This window comes from Bos grunniens, chromosome 22, assembly GCF_055505025.1.
Source record: "Bos grunniens cultivar Pamir isolate PY7600 chromosome 22, Bosgru_T2T1.0, whole genome shotgun sequence".
Lineage (NCBI taxonomy): Eukaryota > Metazoa > Chordata > Mammalia > Artiodactyla > Bovidae > Bos > Bos grunniens.
This window is the reverse complement of record NC_141186.1, coordinates 5376430-5395744: the sequence shown is the minus strand read 5'-3', so window position 1 is coordinate 5395744 and position 19315 is coordinate 5376430. Positions and strand designations below refer to the sequence as shown.

The 19315-nt window shown below is 43.2% G+C and overlaps 1 long non-coding RNA gene and 1 pseudogene across 2 annotated transcripts; one reads left to right on the top strand and one right to left on the bottom strand.

Annotated features, from left to right (window-relative positions):
* Positions 1-7776: 7776 nt before the first annotated feature.
* Positions 7777-16422, bottom strand: LOC147347946 (uncharacterized). Of its 2 annotated transcripts, XR_015150841.1 has the most exons (4): positions 15944-16408; positions 14694-14804; positions 10994-11075; positions 7777-8173 (listed from the first exon to the last, which is right to left on the bottom strand). It is a non-coding gene; the product is annotated as an uncharacterized LOC147347946 (long non-coding RNA). The 2 variants fall into 2 exon arrangements; XR_015150840.1 differs by lacking the exon at positions 10994-11075 and having other exon boundaries at positions 15944-16422.
* A 178-nt stretch (positions 16423-16600) lies between these two features.
* LOC147347945 (tyrosine--tRNA ligase, mitochondrial pseudogene) lies at positions 16601-17576 on the top strand (annotated as a pseudogene).
* The last annotated feature ends 1739 nt before the right edge of the window (positions 17577-19315 follow it).

Below are 19315 nucleotides of genomic sequence, written 5' to 3'. Positions count from 1 at the left end.
AATTTTGTTTGCCTTTAACATTTCTGATGTCATCCTCAATCCCCTGTGAAATTGAGAGTCTGAATTCAGCATTGCCAAGTGCAGACTCATCTTTCAGAAACCACTGAGGTGAAATCAGAGTCATGTAAACTCACGTATACTGCAATTTGACAATCTTACATATCTGTCAATATGACCTTTCTTTGGGGATTCTCACTGTAAGAACAGTCTGATACCCTTAAGCCATGGTCCTCTCACACAGTTGCATATTTAACTTAATGTCATCTACTGTGCATTCACACAAGCAGTTAAGATCCAGTTGCAAAAACTAGGCCTTTTACAGATGGAAACAAAAACTAAAAGTATGACTCCTGGCTTGAAAAACAAGGAGGGGGAGTTTTCTCTGGTTGTCTAGTGGCTAAGACTCCGAGCTCTCAATACAGAGGGCCCAGGTTCAACCCCTGGTCAGGAAGCTAGATCGCACATGCAGCAACTAAGACCAGCACAGCCAAGTAAACAAACAAATAAATAGAAGACTGGAGGAACTATGTTAGAGAAGGAAAACAAGGGGGAAAATTTTATGTTCTGATCAAATTGAAAAACAGTGAAAACCAACTTGAACAAAAGTTACACAGCCTGCATATCTTCGTTTTCCAGCTTTACAAACTCTGAACATAAACACAGAAAACAACTGGACTGGATCAAAATGTGGTTACTGCAAGTCTTGCATCTCCCAGCTGTGATGAGGCAAGAACTTTCCACTCCTCTGAACTTTCTGACATGCAGCTGTTGAGGTTACTGGAACTAAAGCAGTGGTCAGGGAAATTCCTCTCCACGTACCTTGGCCATTCTGCATCCTCAGCTCTTACCTCTGGACCAACTTTCCTTCCATTGTGAAGTTGACCAATAGCACTGAGACAGCAGTGAATGCGTGAGGGACACCCAGCCTCAGTCCGTCCAGGATGCTACCTCCTCCAGGAAACATTGTGATTCCTCCGAGCCTAATGCCATCCCTCCTCCCCCAGGGAGAACCCTAGGAGCATTTAGTTTATTTAACCTATCAGGCTTTCCTGCTGGCTCAGTGGTAAAAACTTTGTCTCCCAGTGCAGGAGACTCGGTTCGATCCCTGGGTTGGGAAGATCCCCTGGAGGAGGAAATGGCAACCCACTCCGGTATTCTACCCTGGGAAATGCCATGGACAGAGGAGCCTGGCAGGCTACAGTCCATGGGGTCTCAAAAGAGTCCGACACGACTGAGCGACTAAACAACAACGATGACCTATTTTTAAAATGTTTTGTCCCATTTTGACATGGAGCATATTCATTTATTTGGAGGAATTCTAACCCACCAATTACAAAATCTTTGCAAGCACAGATTTTTCTCAGCTGTGAACCCAACTCTGTGCCCTACAGTATTCAGTGCATGTCCGTCGTATTTCTCGACTCCATTTTCATTTCCTTGTTTGCAGTTCTCCAGATATTCACAGAAACTGCAATTCTGCCACGTTTACAGAAACCATGAACAGCTTCTTTTGGAGACAACAAAACCCTTTAAAATCACAGAAGTAATATATGTTAATTTTAGGTAGAAAAATTCTGAAATACAGATAAGTCAAAGGCAGAAAATGAAAAGGATCCTTAACCCTGTCACCCAAAGATAATCCCTTAACTTCTGGAGCATGTCCTCACAGTATTACTCTACTTTTCACCTTGCAGGTAAGCACACATAAGCAACTGAGGCTCAGAAAGACTGTATTTGGCCAAGGTTGCAGAGTAGTATGGAGAAGGCAATGGCACCCCACTCCAATACTCTTGCCTGGAAACTCCCATGGAAGGAGGAGCCTGGTGGGCTGCAGTCCATGGGGTCGAGAAGAGTTGGACACGACTGAGCAACTTCACTTTCACTTTTCACTTTCATGCATTGGAGAGGGAAATGGCAACCCACTCCAGTGTTCTTGCCTGGAGAATCTCAGGGACGGGGGAGCCTGGTGGGCTGCTGTCTATGGGGTCTCACAGAGTTGGACACGACTGAAGCGACTTAGCAGCAGCAGCAGCAGAGTAGTAAGGACCAGAGCCCAGCTGTGAAAGAGGCTTGTCCAGCTCTGGAGTCTCCACTCTAGGGTAAGCTGATCAGGTGGTTGATCTACCTGCACTCTGTATTCTGAGAAGACTCTGGAAGGATCAGCGCCACCCTTTGCTGTTGCTTCCTCATCTCTTACTCATTAATCAGCCTCTGCAGCCCCCGCCCCCCGTCCGGTGGAAACTCCTTTTGTTTGACTCACATCTTGGTCTGCAACCAATGCACCCCGTAGGCACAATTCAGTCAGAATCTTGTCTAACGCTGTAGACACTTGCACATCTTCTCCTTCCTTTGACTGCCGTGTTGCTTCTGTATCCCCATGGTACTGACTGAATTGTATCCCCAACATTCACAGGTTGAAGCCCTACCCTACAACATGACTGTCTTTGAAGGTAGGATCCCGACCCCCTGTGACCAATGTCCTCAGAAGGAGAGGATGTTGCTGTGAATACACAGAGAAAAAGCCATGAGCACTTACAGCGAGGAGGCGGCTGCCTGGGAGCCAAGACGACAGGCCTCAGCAGAAACCAAACCTGCCACCACCCTGACTTTGGACTTCTAGCCTGTTGAACTGTGAGATATAGATTTCTGTTGGGTAAGCCATGGAGTCTGCAGTATTTTGCTATGGCAGCCCTAACAAACTAGTCCACCCCACTTTCTGCCTGCTTCTCCAGCTGCTCCTTCTCAGTATCTTCACAGGTTTGTTTCCGTCCAGTCATCACTGGTCGGTGCTGGTTCTTACGATGCTTGTTCTCTGCCCCTTCTCTCGTTCCTTCTGTGGAACACAGCTATTTCTATGACTTTCCTAATCTATGTTCCCAAATCTAATTATCAAGCTCTGGTTTCTCACTGAAGCTACAATTATTCCAACTGCCTACTCGACTCTCTTCATGGGTGTTCCACTGGTACCACACGCTCATTATTCTAAAATTGGACTCCAGAATATCTGTCCTGTGGTACATTTCCAATATGAAGAAAAGGCTCTATCTTTCATGGGTAACCCAAGCCAGAAAGATAAAAATCAGCCAAGAGTTTGCCTCTATTTTGCCCCCCAGAACCAACTGGGAATTAGGATCTTTTTATTTTCTAAATACTGAGTCTGTTCCACTCCCATCCTCAACACCGGCGTTATTTTAGTTCTATCTCTCATTACTTCATAGAGTCTTATGTCAGTTTCCTAATCTTTTCACCTCTTCAATCTCACCCATTCTACTACATTCTTCACTGCTACCAAAATGTTCCCCCACCGAAATTACAACAATAACAATCACATTTAAAATTATCCAGTGGCTTCCTCTTGCCTTCAGGATAGAATTTCAGCCTACTGTCCATCCATTTACTCGACCAGCAATTGATTCTCTGCTGCTGCTACTGCTGCTAAGTCGCTTTAGTCGTGTCCAACTCTGTCCAACCCCATAGACAACAGCCCACCAGGCTCCCCTGTCCCTGGGATTCTCCAGGCAAGAACACTGGAGTGGGTTGCCATTTCCTTCTCCAATGCATGAAAGTGAAAAGTGAAAGTGAAGTCGCTCAGTCATGTCCGACTCTTCTCAACCCCATGGACTGCAGCCTACCAGCTCCTCCATCCATGGGATTTTCTGGGACCCAAATACTCTTTAAGCACTGAAGATATGAGGACTCAGAAAATGTAATCCTAGCTTTAGTTGAAGGGCATTAGGCTGTCTTTATGATCTAATGTGAAACATATATAAGTAAACACACAATATTAATAAATCTGATAATATGATTAGCACAGTGGTGATGAGCTCCAAGTACCATGGGGAGCAGACAGGCAACAGAGGCCATTGATCTAGCTTAAGAGTAAGAGAAGGCCCAGGGGAAGAAATGCCTTTTGAGCTGAATCTTGAAGGATGGTCAGGTGAAGGCATAAGGAAAGATGTTACAGGTACACGGAATGGCAGCATGAAGACAAGATGTGTAACCTTGGAGTGCATAAGGACAGGCAAAGATTTCAGAATGCTAGATTATAAATATGAGGGGATTTTAGATGGAATGTTTTGGCCCCAATTCTGCATACCTCCTGCAATTAGATCTGTATGGCTCTTCTCACTAGAGGCAAAGAGTTCTTAAAGTCAAACAGTGGTCTGAGGCTTGTTATGTGGATGGTAAATATATAATGTGAATATTACAGTGTTATCTGAAGTTATATGCAATTATGTAACTGTTCTACAATGTTGGTTGTAGTATATAAGCTGTATATAAGCAGTTACAGAACGTGGCCAACACTGTTACTTGCTTTGTACAAAATCTATTCTCCCCTTTCCATACTGCGCTCAGAAATCCAATTTTGATTAGGATGTGACTTTAACTACAACTTAGGGAAAGGACTCATCCTTTTTAACGGTAGATATATGATCCAATTTTGCACAAAGACATGTAAGAAGAAATCCGATCGGGGCTTATGAGAAAGATTTTTTCTTTATGTGACTACAGAGGAGTGCCCAAAGAAAGCAACATGCCCCTCACCACTTCCGTCTCCTACCTTTGGACCTGATGAGCAGAGACTGACACAGAGGTGATGCTGTGACCTTTCAACAATGAGAGGGATGCCAAAGGTATCACGGTAGAACCAGTGAGTCAATAGGGCAGCTACCTCCATATGGATGTTACCTGACTGAGGTAGCCAAGCCCTCAGAATTGGCTGTGACTCCTTCCTCCCCGCACTGGACCCACACGTTGCTTCCTGCATCCAGAGGTAAGATGGGGTCTGTATTCTATTTTCCCTCTCCTTTAAAGGGTTGGTTTTGTATCTTACTTTCACCAACAGAATATGATGGAAATGACACAACACCAGTTCAAGGACTAGTCTCAAAGGGGACTTCCTCTCTCAGAAATGAGTCACCAGGTTAAGAAGTCTACATACCCGGAGACTGTCATGCTCTGAGGAAGCCCAAGCTAGCCACGTGAGACCACATGGAGAAAGAGACCCCCAGCCAGGCACCAGCTATCGCAGCAGCCTGGCAGAAGCACCAGACATCTGAGTAATGAAGCTATCGTGAATGTTCCAGCCCCAGAAAATGCAGAGGGAATAGGCTCAGTGAGTTCAATCCAGATGGCAGAACCATGAGACATAATAAACTGATATTATATAAGTCATTAGTTCCAGACAAAATCATTCCTAACTAATACCAGAGAAGTTCACTGATGATAAGGAAAGAGGAAGATGGTCTAGTCACCATATGGCTATTAATCTGTGTACCAAATACGAATCATATCAACTATGAATTAAGAACTGTAGAATTTCTCCAATTATCTTGTGAATTACACATTTATGTATTTGTTCTCATAAATACATATGAATATGCATTTGTATGTTCATTATATGTTGCAGACATGTAAATGTAGCAAAATTTTGAGAGTTTTGTTTTAGCAGTTCTCCATTTTCACACATTAATAAGGCATTTCACAACCCCAAAGGGGGGACTTCCCTGATGATCCAGTGGCTAGGACTCCGTGCTCCCAGTGCAGGGGACCCAGGTTTTATCTCTGGTTGGAGAGCTGGATCCCACGTGCCCCAAATAAAAGATTTCACATGCCATAGCTGAGACCCGGAGCAGACAATAAAAATAAGTATTAAGTGTCGTGGTCCAGGCGCGACTTGGAAAAGAATTTCCAGACCTGAGACTGAATGAGAGGGAAATAAAGTTTATTAGAGTGGGAGACACTGTTAGAAGAGCAGGCCAGCTCAAGGGAGAACCGACATTGAATGGGGGTCCTTCGTCCACTTTTATACCCGGGGTACAAGGAGTGGGATAGGGGTCTTGAGGGTCATTTGCTTATTGGATGAGGCAGGTATACAGGGTGGGCAGAAGAGTAAGGCAAATACCTCCTCCCTATGGGGTAGGAGGGGAGACAGGTTACACTGTTCCATTAATAGTTACAACGTGGAGGAGGGAAGGACGAGAAGGGTCTGGTTTTTCCATTCCTGCATTCCAAAATGCAGGAACAAGAGGTGTTCCTTGTTCCAAAAACCCTTCTTGGTTTAATCTGCTCTTTTGTCCTTGGGTCACCACATGCCCCTTTTGATACCCTGCTCATCTCTAACTATCTACTTATTTCCCTTCTCAGGCATTTGGGAACCCAGTCTCAAAGGAAAAGAGGCGATGACCACTCTGGCTTCTTTCGGCTGTACTGGGCATCGTGGGGCTCTGGGTTCCCTTTGCCTGCTCTCTGTCAGGATGCATTTACAGAGGGAGATGAGAGTCCATGGAATGATAAGGAGACTTGTTTTAGCACTGTCTGGGTGTTGGCCAGGGAATATTCTTGTCAAACTATCACTTGGATATTTGTTGTATTCTAGAAGAAACAAACTTAAAAAGAAAGTTAAAGATATTTGGCCCAAAGATTAATAGAAAAGCTGCTCAGGGCTAGCCAGGAGAACCACGCCCAGACCTGGTTCGTGACATTAGTGTTTCTCTAGGTACAAGAAGATGCAAAGATCTGGGCTCATAAAATCTTTACTTGAAAACATCTGAGTATTCGAAGGCCGGTTCTTCTGGGTTTTTTCCAGAGCACAGGGTGCCTTGTTTCTGATCTCCATCCTGAGCTCCTTTCAGGGGGTGTTGAAGGTCAGGAGCTTACAGTGGTCATGATGTAATCTTTGCAGAGGCAGCTGGTGAATGCCCACTTCCAGTCCCTTTCCAGCCCCATATTTGACCATGCTTTGGGGGCATTTCCTGGCTACTGTGTCCCTCGGGTCTAGGAAGGCTCATTCCCAGGTTTAACGAAGATTCCATTGACAGGCCACTCTGTGTGCTGTTATTGGACCAGGCATTGTGAGTAGCAAGTCTCTGGACCATTCCTGTTTTACTAGCCTCTTGGTCCAGGAAAATACTGCTGTTGCTTCTTTCCATATCTAGAGTTATATTATTATAATCATTGATCTCATATGGAACTGCATATCAGCATTTTATCACAGGCTCAGGCACACATTTGGTAATGTAAGAAACAATCTTCTGAAACAAGTGACATAGAAAATAGTATAGTAAGCAGTTATTAGTAAGGTCACAAGCAAGATTTTAAGTCAAGAACCTTCATTAGGTAGAGCCCAGTATACCCCAGGTCATCTGACTTCACTTGTTAAATGCCTATAGCCTGGTGTTAATCTCCTGGGTGTACATCACAGAGCATCTGATCTTTATCTGAAGATTGGTAACTGTCTTAGAAATGAGTCTTAGTAAACACTAGACCTTAATTAACAAAACTAGAAACTTAGTTTAACAATGTACAAAACTTAGTATTCAGTGAAACATGATTTTTTTCATTATGAGGGCATTAACCCTGTAGCCAGGGAAGGCTTTAACCCATCAAATAAAAATGAGGTTTGTCAGGGAGCCGGGAAAAGCCAAGCAGCTGTCTTGGATTTCCCATAGCCCTGACTCTTTGATTTACAGCTACTGTTCACCCATTTTTAATTCCCCCATTTAGGAGTAGACTGTTGCCATGTTTTAAGGACATCAGGATAGCAAAAGTTTAACCGTGAGGGCTTATTTTTTGTGGAAGCAGAATGAGCTTTGTCTACATGTACCATAACCTTAAAAAATGCTTCTTTACTTTACCAAAATAACAAAAGATTTAAAAAACAAATATAAATCACTTAAAGGCAAAGAAATTAATAATCTGTTATTGAAAGCTGCATTCTAATAAAACTTTGTTCTCTTAACATAGAGCGTAGACTAAATTACAGTCTGTTACCAGTTTACCAGAAAACTAATAAGCAAAATTTGTTTATTGGTTAATCTCAGAAAAGTCTTTTCCATAAATCTTGAAAGTAGCAGTATCCTTGCAAAGGCATCAGAGAGAAACCATATAGGGCTTCCCTCATAGCTCAGGTGGTAGGAAGGAAGATCTTCCTCCGCTGTGTCAGGAAGATCCCCTGGAGAAGGGAAAAGCTACCCATTCCAGTATTCTGGCCTGGAGAATTCCATTGACTGTATAGTCCATGAGGTCGCCAGAGAGAGTAGACTAAATTACAGTCTGTTACCAGTTTATCAGATAACAAACAAGCAAAATTTGTTTATTGGTTAATCTCAGAAAAGTCTTTTCCATAAATCTTGAAGTAGCAGTATTCTTGCAAAGGCATCAGAGTGAAATCCTATAAGACAAGTTTAAAATCTGATTAAATTGCAATTGCCTGAGTAGCCTAGTCATTGCTGTAATATGTAACACTTTAATATGATAACTAGAATTATAATTGACCATATTTTATCAGGGCATATAAGATCTATATGAATTCCACATAATTTCAGAATATCTGTATTAGTAACATCAACCATACAGTATAACCTGAGAAGATTTATCATCCCTTCAACAGTACTTCCCATTTAATTTAACATGTCCAATGAACCCAGGTAGTCTAATAGCTCTTTGGGATGTCTCAGGGGCCCTGTGAAGCATCCCAAAGTCAGCTAGAAGTCAAGTTATTTAGGAAGTTTTGTCAATAAATAGCAAAAGGGTTTGTAACACTCAGTCAGATAGAATCATATAGATCACTGTGAAACTATATATCCACTTAGCCAAAGTAACAAAGAAGATTTCAAAGGTAAACATAGAACAGATCACTCCAGAAGTAAAGAAACTTAAAATCCATTATCAAAGGCAGTTCAACATCTCAAGAAAACTTGTATTTATGTGCAAAACTCTTGCCTTGGGGTCTACTTTCCATAAAATCTTATCACTTTCTGCACCCATTACTTTGTTCTCCCATCCTGAAACAGTCACCTGTAAGTCAGACCTACTTCCTTTTCTCTTCATAAAATGTGATTCCATTCCTCACACCTTCTTTACTGAAAATACACATCCTACTTTCCTTAAGCAACCAAGAACTGACCTTTATGTTAGCATTCTATAGATTGGTGAACATAAATACCAATGATAATTTCTTTAAAAAAAATTCTAGAGAACATCTCAGGATGGCATCAAACAGTATTCATTAATAGTCCAAAGTCTCTAGTTTCTCTGTAAGAGGAAGTGAGTGCCACCGCCAAGCGAAGATTTTGAACAGGGGAGGGGATGATCAAAGACAATATTATGAGATTTTCAAATTAGTGACTGGGACGACTGAAAGATGCATCTGAGGGCATAAGACTCTTATCAGGGAAAGCAGTGTGAAATAACAACTCTTACTAGAGTCACGATCAGGAGTGGAAGGAAACTTATACTAAACCTAGGCACCATGAAAATATTATGCTTAATGTTAATAACTCTTAGACATAGCTATATTAGATTAGCAAAACAAACATTAATACTAGATATTTAATATTGAATATTTTCCAGTTCACATGAATCTGACATTCTTTAGGTTAATTTCTCTTGTATTTAGAATTGTCTGATTTGTAAGTGTTTATTTTTCTTTAGGCCAATTAAATTAGAACTCATTTACAACTTCAGCAATATTATAAAAAAAAAAAAAAAGGCACACACTGAGACATACATAAATCCAGACAGACAGACGGAGATCTCACAGTTTCCCACTTGATATTTAAAAAGTCTTTTTTGACACCACCACCCCACCCCCGCCTTTTTTTTTTTTTTTTTAAGTTTTAATTTGCTCAAGGCTGAGGTCTCAGGCAAAGTGGGCTGTGTATTTCAGGGATGTGGAAAGGGTTAACTTCAAGCTTTTCCCTAGACAGGCTTTTTAACAAGCTAGCTGTTTTTAATTGCATATGCAAAAAGAACAGGTTTTGCAGTTTCCAAGAAAAGAATTTCATTTTAACCAGTTTACTCCAGAGTCTAAAGAATATAATGGCCATCCTATGTCAAAAAATCATCTTTCCTTTCTGTAGTCATAGTTTTATACCTAAATTATAGACCAAATAGTGCTCAAATGAACTCTGATATCGGGGCAGATCAACTGATAAAAATCTTGGATTGTCCCTTTGGTGAGAAGGGAGGTCCTTGTCCCATCAGAAGAATCTGAAGGTTAAGGGGATTTGCAGGAGTTGGGGAAACTGGGTCCTTCCCCTCCCTGAGAAACAGGAGTAGTTAGAAGGGAATTCTTTAGGATGTTAGGAGAGTTTTTGATCCTTCAGGCTTTTGAATATAGGACTAAGACCTGGACCAAAGGGAACTTCAGAATCCTTTCCTAGAGAGCATGTGGATATGAAAGGAAATCTGATGGAGAGAGACAGAGGGGGACAGGAGATAGGGAGGCAACTGATAGATGTGAGGCATGAGTCCCTCAAATCCGGTTCTGAGTGAGGGCCATGAAGGACTGAACGTAAGGAAATTCTGAGTCCTTTCCCTGCTTTTGGCAAAAGCTAGCGTGCCATTCTGGAGAAGGCAATGGCACCCCACTCCAGTACTCTCGCCTGGAAAATCCCATGGATGGAGGAGCCTGGTGGGCTGCAGTCCATGGGGTCGCTAAGAGTCGGGAACGACTGAGCGACTTCACTTTCACTTTTCACTTTCATGCACTGGAGAAGGAAATGGCAACCCACTCCAGTGTTCTTGCCTGGAGAATCCCAGGGACGGGGAAGCCTGGTGGGCTGCCGTCTCTGGGGTTGCACAGAGTCGGACACGACTGAAGTGACTTAGCAGCAGCAGCAGCATGCCATTCAGAGGACATTTTTTGCGGGTCCTCCAGTTTGTACTGGGGCCAGGCCTTTTGCAGGGTCAAAAATTTCCGGTTTCTGAGAATGTAGCCAAGGGGTGAGTCTGAGAGAGGCTCCCAGGACCCACCAGAACCCACTCTTAGCCTACCGCCAGAGAATGGGGGCACCGAGAGTCACCAGCTGACAGAAAGGCATCCCTTTTGTCCCAGTCATCTCTCCATGCGACCAATGGCACAAAAATGGCCGACCCTCCCAACAGTCATGTCCGACAGTGAGAGGTGACCCCTGAGAGCCGTGCGGCCAGGGCAGCATGTGACCCGGGCACAGAAAGACAGATTCCGGGGAGCAACGGGGTGACTCACCATTTGGAGACTCCCTGAAATATGGAGGGCACTCTTGGGATGGCTCAGAGGCAACACCTGGGCTCCTGTAAATCAATCCGGACTGAAAATGGAAAGAAGTGAGAGTGACAGGGAAGGAGGCTGAGGAACCCGCCTGACAACCCTGTGGGGAGGCGGCGGCCAGGGGATGAAGGCCTCTGTTTTGCTTCAACCACTATGCGCCTGACACGGTGCACGGAAGTTGTCTTGCTGGGGGCGGATGCCCTTGGGGCCTGATCCGTTCCATGTCCCCCTTATCCTCACATGGGAGTCTTCATGTGGCAGGTGCCCTAATGGCTTTTAAGTGCCTGACCCGTGCCCACACAATGAGGACTTGCTTAGCCTAGTCCTCAGTTGGAAGAAGACAAAGGAGAGACCCTCATTCCAGCACCCTCACCTGGCAGCTACTGGGCGCAGTGAGCAGTGGGCCTTTGGAGCACACCAGAGGGTGGCCCTGGCCAGAGTTCCTCAGTTGCTTCCACAGCACTTGCCTGTTCACAGAGGGTCCCCATGAGAAAGGAGAAGTGAGGAGGTGGGGAAGAGACCCCAGGGTTCCCCTACGGGCCACCAAAAATGTCTGGGCATGGGTTGGAAAACAATCTCTAGACATGAGACAGAATGAGAGGGAAATAGTTTATTAGAGTGGGAGACGCTGTTAGAACAGTGGGCCAGCTCAAGGGAGAACCAACGATGAATGGGGGTCCTTAGTCCACTTTTATACCCAGGATATAAAGAATGGGATAGGGGGTCTTGCGGGTCATTTGCTGATTGGATGAGACACGTATACTGGGTAGGGGAAGAGTAGGGCAAATCCTTTTCCCTATGGGGTAGGAGGGGAGACAGGTTACACTGTTCCATTAATAGTTACAACGTGGGGGAGGGAGGGACAGTAAGGGTCTGGTTTTTCCAGTCCCACATTCCAAGACCGTCCTCGGTTCAATCTGCTCTTTCATCCTTGGGTCACCACATTAAGGGAAAAAAGGGGTCCCCCAAGAGGGACCCAGGACTACTTGATCTCCAGGAGACCCCATTTTCCATGTCACACTAAGAGTGTATTTTATACTCAAGACGATGATAGACACTGAAGGAGATTTTGAACAGGGGAGGGAGATGATCAAAGACAATTATTTAAGATTTTCAAATTAGCGACTGGGACGACTGAAAAATGCATCTGAGAGCATAAGACTGTTGTCAGGGAAAGCAGTGTGAAATAACAACTCTTACTAGAGTCATGATCAGGAGTGGAAGGAAATCCTAGATAGGAAACATAACCAAGAGCTCAGTTTGGAAGGAATTGGTGTCTGAATTGATTCAGATACACAGGGATTTTTTGTGGAAGCAGCTCCCAAGCACTCCACACTTAATAATAACTATAACCAACACACGTTGTCCACACACGTTACTATGTGATGTGTACTCATTTCACCGGTGGCGATACTGAACCCCAGGGAGACTAAGTAACGACAGAGCCAGAATTCCAGCCCAGCATGAGGGCTGCCGAGCCCAGGCTCTCGGCAGCTTTGTCACCTACTGCCACCACACCAGCCCTTCCCGGTCTCCCCGCCAGACTGAGGCATTCTTAAGGCAGGGACTGTGTTTTTCAAATCTTTAGCTTCTTTTGCCTGATCCATATTTGTTGCTCAATAAATACTGTGAAGGAGAGGCTGATTGAATGGATAAATTCCGTACCATGTAACACTCAAGAACTGAGACTCCGCACATTGTGACACTGGGGAACTAGAACCTATGGTGCCCTTGATGCCTGAAGATAAAATGAGACTAGAAATGCTTGTCAAGAGATCTAAACACCAGCATAAGCTTCCTTTTAAAAGGCTGAGAAATGCTTCCCAAAGTGAAAACAGTACAAAAGATAGATTTCACCCAGGGGAGAAGATTTATGTGTTTGACAATTATGTTAACCAATTCTGTCTAACAATCTTTTTGTCTAACAATACAGCAGTCTTTGGTAGCCACAGGGAATTGGTTCCCGGAGCCTCTCAGATACAAAATCCTCAGATGCTCAAAACCCTTACATAATACTGCTAAATATTTGCTTATAAACTATGCACATCCTCCCTTAAGATATAATTTAAATCTTATTTCAATTACTTACAATACCTAATACAATGTAAATACTATGTAAATGGTTGTAAATACAATGTAAATGCTATGTAAATAGTTGCTGGTAGATTAGGAAAATTCAAGTTTCGCTTTTTAAACTTAAAGGAATTTCGTATATCAAGCCTTTTTCATCTGTGCTTAGTTGAAATGCATAGATGGATACAGAGAGCTGATTATATTTACTTTCTAAGAAATGCTAGATAACTTCCCTTTCATTTTGACATCATTTTCCAAGCTTGAAAATCATTCAGTTGAATAGTTACATTACAGGACTTGAAGGTTAAAACCTTAAACATAAGTTATGACTTTATAACGAACTGTTCTAATTGTTCATTTCACAAAAGTACAAAATCACTTAACAGTACATGTTGAATGACAAAAAAAATTAAGTATCTTAAGGAGGATTTATTTAGTTGCGGTCAGAGAAATACGTAACCATTTTAAGAGCTACATCATTTAATTTGTACTCCAAATGCATGCTATGTCACAGCTTAGAACATAAAATATGCCTGTATGCTAATTAGATGTAATGCATATTTGATATTTTCTGGTAAAAATTCTGTATGGTAAAGTATTCAGAGGGTAATGGTAGCTTTTAGAAAATAAAGTGAAAGTGAAAGTCACTCAGTCTTGTCCCGCTCTTTGCGACCCCATGGATTATACAGTCCATGGAATTCTCCAGGCCAGAATAATGGAATGGGTAGCCTTTCCCTTCTCCAGGGGATCGTCCCAACCCAGGGATCGAACCCAGGTCTCCCACATTGCAGGTGGATTCTTTACCAGCTGAGCCATCAGGGAAGCCCTTATCAAATGACTACACCCATAGGCAGCTTCCCAGGTGGTGCTACTGGTAAAGAACCTGCCTGCCAATGCAGAAGACATGAGATGTGGATTTGATCCCTGGGTCAGGAACATCCCCTGGAGAAGGAAATGGCAACCCACGCCAGTATTCTTGCCTGGAAAATCTCATGGACAGAGGAGTCTGCAGGGCTACAGTCCATAGCATTGCAGAGTGAGATATGACTTAAGTGACTTAGCACACATGCACTTCTCCTAGTACTTAAGCCTTTTTTTTTTTTTTTTTTGCTGCACAGCTTGTGGTATCTTTGTTCACCAACTAGGATCAAACCCAAGCTCCAGCAGAAGTGTAGAATCTTAACCACTAGACCACCAGGGAATTCCCAAGCCATCTTTATCACTAACTCCATAAGTTTTGTCAATTGACAAAAGATGAGAAATGAATTTTCATTGGTGAAGTAACTGGTGCTGGGACATGGAGACTGGTTTAAAGGAGTGGTCCCTTAAGCCTCACCCAGTATCTTGTGTTTGCCGCTTTTGGGAGAGTCTGACCCTTAACCTCAGATTAACTGAATTCTACTGCCAGGAAACAGTCACATTTTCCTGACCTGGCTATTTCCTGCAAAATACTTTCAGGATATACAAAAGGACTGAGAGCAGAGTCTTTCCCTTCCTACAGAAGAAGCCAATGCTAGTTTGCTGACAAATATTTGTACACATAGCAGAATTCAGTCTGAGATCCACTTTCATTGTGAAGCATTACCTGGTAGCCAGGAGGTGGGGAGACCTGGAGTTCTGATCCATTTCCAACTTGTCTCATCAACCAAAGGAACCAAACATTTGTCAATGATAAATTGGTGCATTCACAGCAATTCTATAAACAAAGAAACTTTAGATTAATGGCTAAGAATGACTGCAGGGAATATTTGGTAACAAAACACTTAGCCTGAGCATATCAGGGGTGAAGAATTCACAGTGGGCTGCAGTGCTCTTGTGTAATCAGTTGCACAAGACTCACATGTTATTAATTATTAACCTGCTGAATCACTGGGAAAGCATGAGTCACTCGCGCTGCAGGCACTTCAAAGGGCTGCCTCCTTCCTGAAGTTGACCATAGACTCACTGGTCCTTGTTTAGAGTTACCAAGGCAAATGCTTATCGCCAAGTCGTAATAACATTAAAACATCTGCTCCACGTCCTCATTCCTCACCTAGAGGCTATCAGAATGCTACCAGTTCTACAGATTTCACAGGAAGTCATTCAGAGAGACTGCCTTTGAAATTTACCGTTATCATTTTCCCTCCACACACACAACAAACTTCTGAAAGACAATTAAAACCTTGAGCTCTTTTCGCAGCACTTAATGTTTTGCTTGACTGTTTTATAGACACCTTTTATTATGCTCGACTCTTTCATCTCACCCATCTGCTCCAAGAAAACATACTTGCTTCTCTTAAGGGGAACACCCATGTTCCCTAAGACATTTTTCTTTAACTAGAGAAACTCAAGAGGTTTTACCACTGACTTCTATAAGTTTTCAAATCAGGTCTTCTACATACATGTTTAACAGAAAAGTAACAACTCTGTACATAAAATTCTACTTCTGGATGAAGTGTACAATACAATCTTCAGTTAGACCTTAATATTGGTGTAGCATTTGCCAATTTGCAGAGTCTCCACACACACACACACACACACACACATGGTATTATCTGTTTCTCATCAAAACGACATTATGCTGGGGAGAGGGATAAATTAGGAGTTTGGAATACACACACACACACACACACACATACAGGTAATCAACAAGGACCTACTGTATAATGCAGGGAACTCTACTCGATATTCTGAAACCTAAATAGGAAAAAAAAATTGAAAAAGAATAGGAATATATATGTACGTATAACTGACTCTCTTTGCTGTACACCTGGAACTAATACAACACTGTAAATCAACTATACTCCAATATAACATAAAAATTAAAACAGACAGAAAATTAACAAATAAACCCACATGAGGCACCATTCCTTTGGTGAAGTGGCCAAGATGGCGCACACGTGCTGCGCTGGAGGGGGAATCTGTGAGCCTCGCCGGGTTAGGTGTCTTCCCCCCCCCCGGGGGCTGCATGACGCCCACTCTGGCCCTCAGGGGTTGCTGATGGTGTTGAAGGCTCTGGGTCTGCTCAAGGGATTCACCCCTGAGAGACGCAGGAAGTCAGAACTCCCCAGCTTTTAGACCTCGACCCAGGAAGCTCTCCCAGTACCACCCACTGCGGCTTCAACCCCCACGGCCAACTGGCTAAGTGTCGGGCACCTGCCGGCGCTTTGGGGAGTGTGACAAGCCCAGCGACCTCGCCACTACGTGATCACAGTGGTGGGAGGACCCACAGAGTTCACGCGAGACCCCAGCAGGACGCCACATAGCACGTAAGCGACGCTTGACGCAGAGCGGCTCCAGGCTTGGGCCAGCAGCTGTTCTGGAAAACTCCGCCTGATACCAGAAGCAGCGCCTGGTGGATTTACTAGCGGCAGTGAGCGGCCACTTCCTCATGAGCACGCACCCCCACAGGTGGAGCATGCTGACTCGCCTCAAGAGCCCCAAAGGCAGGAGTTTGGCAGTTTTTAAACCAGGTGCTCCAGGCCTCTGATTTCTTCTCCCTGTTCCTGCGTTATGGATGTCGGGTCTAGCTGGGTAGATATGATCAGATGTGAACGACCGTATCTGGGTCCAAGTTCATCTGCAAGTTGAGTGGCGAAGATGTATTTAGAATCTCTGTTCCTCTAATTACAACTGAAGCAAAACTGGTCAAGTCCGCAGGCAATGCTGTTTGGCTGAACAGAGATAAGACATCTCCATTTAAATGGTATTAATTTTTTGTCAAGCAGCAGAATAATTGGAAAGTAGGTCCCCGAAGGAGAAGGCAATGGCAATCCACTCCAGTACTCTTGCCTGGGAAATCCCATGGACGGAGGAGCCTGGTAGGCTGCAGTCCATGGGATCGCGAAGAGTCGAACACGACTGAGCAACTTCACTTTCACTTTTCACTTTCATGCACTGGAGAAGGAAATGGCAACCCACTCCAGTATTCTTGCCTGGAAAATCCCAGGGACGGGAGCCTGGTGGGCCACCGTCTATGGGGTCGCACAGACATGACTGATGTGACTTAGCAGCAGCAGCAGGTCCCTGAAGCTCTTCACTTTTTTGCCCCTTGCAAAGGTTGGCCACATAATGCAGCTATATGTCAAAGGGCCAAAAAAGCAAGGTCCTCAGAGACAACTTGCTGCAGAAGTCAGAAAACTTGTTCTTGGACACGTACTCTGGACTCTGCTCAAAGGTGCACACAAGCCCTTAGCAGTATAGATGAACTGGAAGCTATGTCTGACCTAGAGTTACAAGAGTTTGGAAGAACATTCATTTTCTGAATTCTTCATTGTGGAACGAGCGTCATAGATTTGCTGCAAAGCAAATGCCGTTTCTGATGATTCGTGAGGGTATGAGATGGTCACAGGAGGTGGAGTGGGTGTATAGCACAGTAACAAATGCTGAGAGTTGGTTTTGGTTGTTGGACCATGTGTCCTTGAGAATGGTCTTTCCTTACTTAAAATGGAAAAAAAAATTCCACATGATACAATGGCTTCAGCTATGATGAAAAAATCCTTCTGGTGGTTCAGTTTTATCCATCATTCATTCTCAAGACATAGGAACTTATACCTTGGCTTATGGAAATCAAAAACAGTATGGAGTATACTCAAGGCCTGACAGTGAGAGTTACTTCATTATCTATATAGGTTGGTTACATTTGTGTAATAGTGTGCTGTTTTTTATTTCCTAATCCTTGAACATTGAGGACTACAATAGAAAAGCATGATTTCCAGGGTTAATCTCTTTCAATAATAGTTTTTTCGTGAAAAACTAAATGCTGCCTTTCCCATTCTGTTCCCTCTTTTGGAGATGAGGAACAGTGAAAAAGAAGGATAATATGGAATTGTGGATACTTTTTTTAAAAAAATTATTTTTTATCGAAGGATAATTGCTTTACAGAATTTTGCCGTTTTTTGTCAAACCTCAACATGAATCAGCCATAGGTATACATATATCCCCTCCCTTTTGAAACTCCCTCCCCATCTCACCCCTCTAGGTTGATACAGAGCCCCTGTTTGAGTTTCCTGAGCCATACAGCAAATTCCTGTTGGCTATCTATTTTGCATATGGTAGTATAAGTTTCCATGTTACTCTTTTCATACATCTCACCCTCTCCTCCCCTATCCCCATGTCTATAAGTCAGATTTCTATGTCTGTTTCTCCATTGTTTCCCTGTAAATAAATTCTTCAGTACCATTTTCCTAGATTCCATATACATGTGTTAGAATATGATATTTATCTTTTATTCCTGACTTACTTCATTCTGTATAATCAGTTCTAGGTTCATCCACCTCAGTAGAAATGACTCACATGTGCTCCCTTTTATGACTGATAATATTCCATTGTGTATATGTACCCCAACTTCTTTATCCATTCATCTGTTGATGGACACTGAGGTTGCTTCCATGTTCCAGCTATTGTAAATAGTGCTGAAATGAACAATGGGATACATACGTCTTTTTAAATTTTGGTTTCCTCAGGGTATATGCCTAGGAGTGGGATTGCTGGGTCACATGGTGGTTTTATTCCTAGCGTTTTAAGGAATCTCCATACTGTCTTCCATCGGAGAAGGTGATGGCACCCCACTCCAGCACTCTTGCCTGGAAAATCCCATGGATGGAGGAGCCTGGTAGGCTGCAGTCCATGGGGTCACGAAGAGTCGGACACGAGTGAAGCGACTTAGCAGCAGCAGCATACGGTCTTCCATAGTGCCTGTATCTATTTACATTCCCACCAACAGTGCAAGAGTGTTCCCTTTTCTCCACACCCTCTCCAGCATTTATTGTTTGTAGACTTTTTGATGATGTTCATTCTGACTAGTGTGAGGTGGTCTCCCACTGTAGTTTTGATTTTCATTTCTCTAATTATGAGTGATGTTGAGCATCTTTTCATGTGTTTGTTAGCCATATGTATTGTATGTCTTCTTTGGAGAAATGTCTGTTTAGGTCTTTTCCCTACTTTTTGATTGGGTTGTTTGTTTTTCTAGTATTGAGTTGTATGAGCTGCTTGTATATTTTGGAAATTAATCCTTTGTCAGTTGTTTCCCTTGCTATTACTTTCTCCCATTCTGAGGGTTGTCTTCTCACCTTGCTTATAGTTTCCTCTGCTGTGCAAAAGCTTTTAAGGTTAACCATGTCCCACTTGTTTACTTTTGTATTGATTTCTGTTACTCTAAGAGGTGGGTCATAGGGGATGCTGCTTTAATTTATGTCATCGAATGTTCTGCCTATGTTTTCCTCTAAG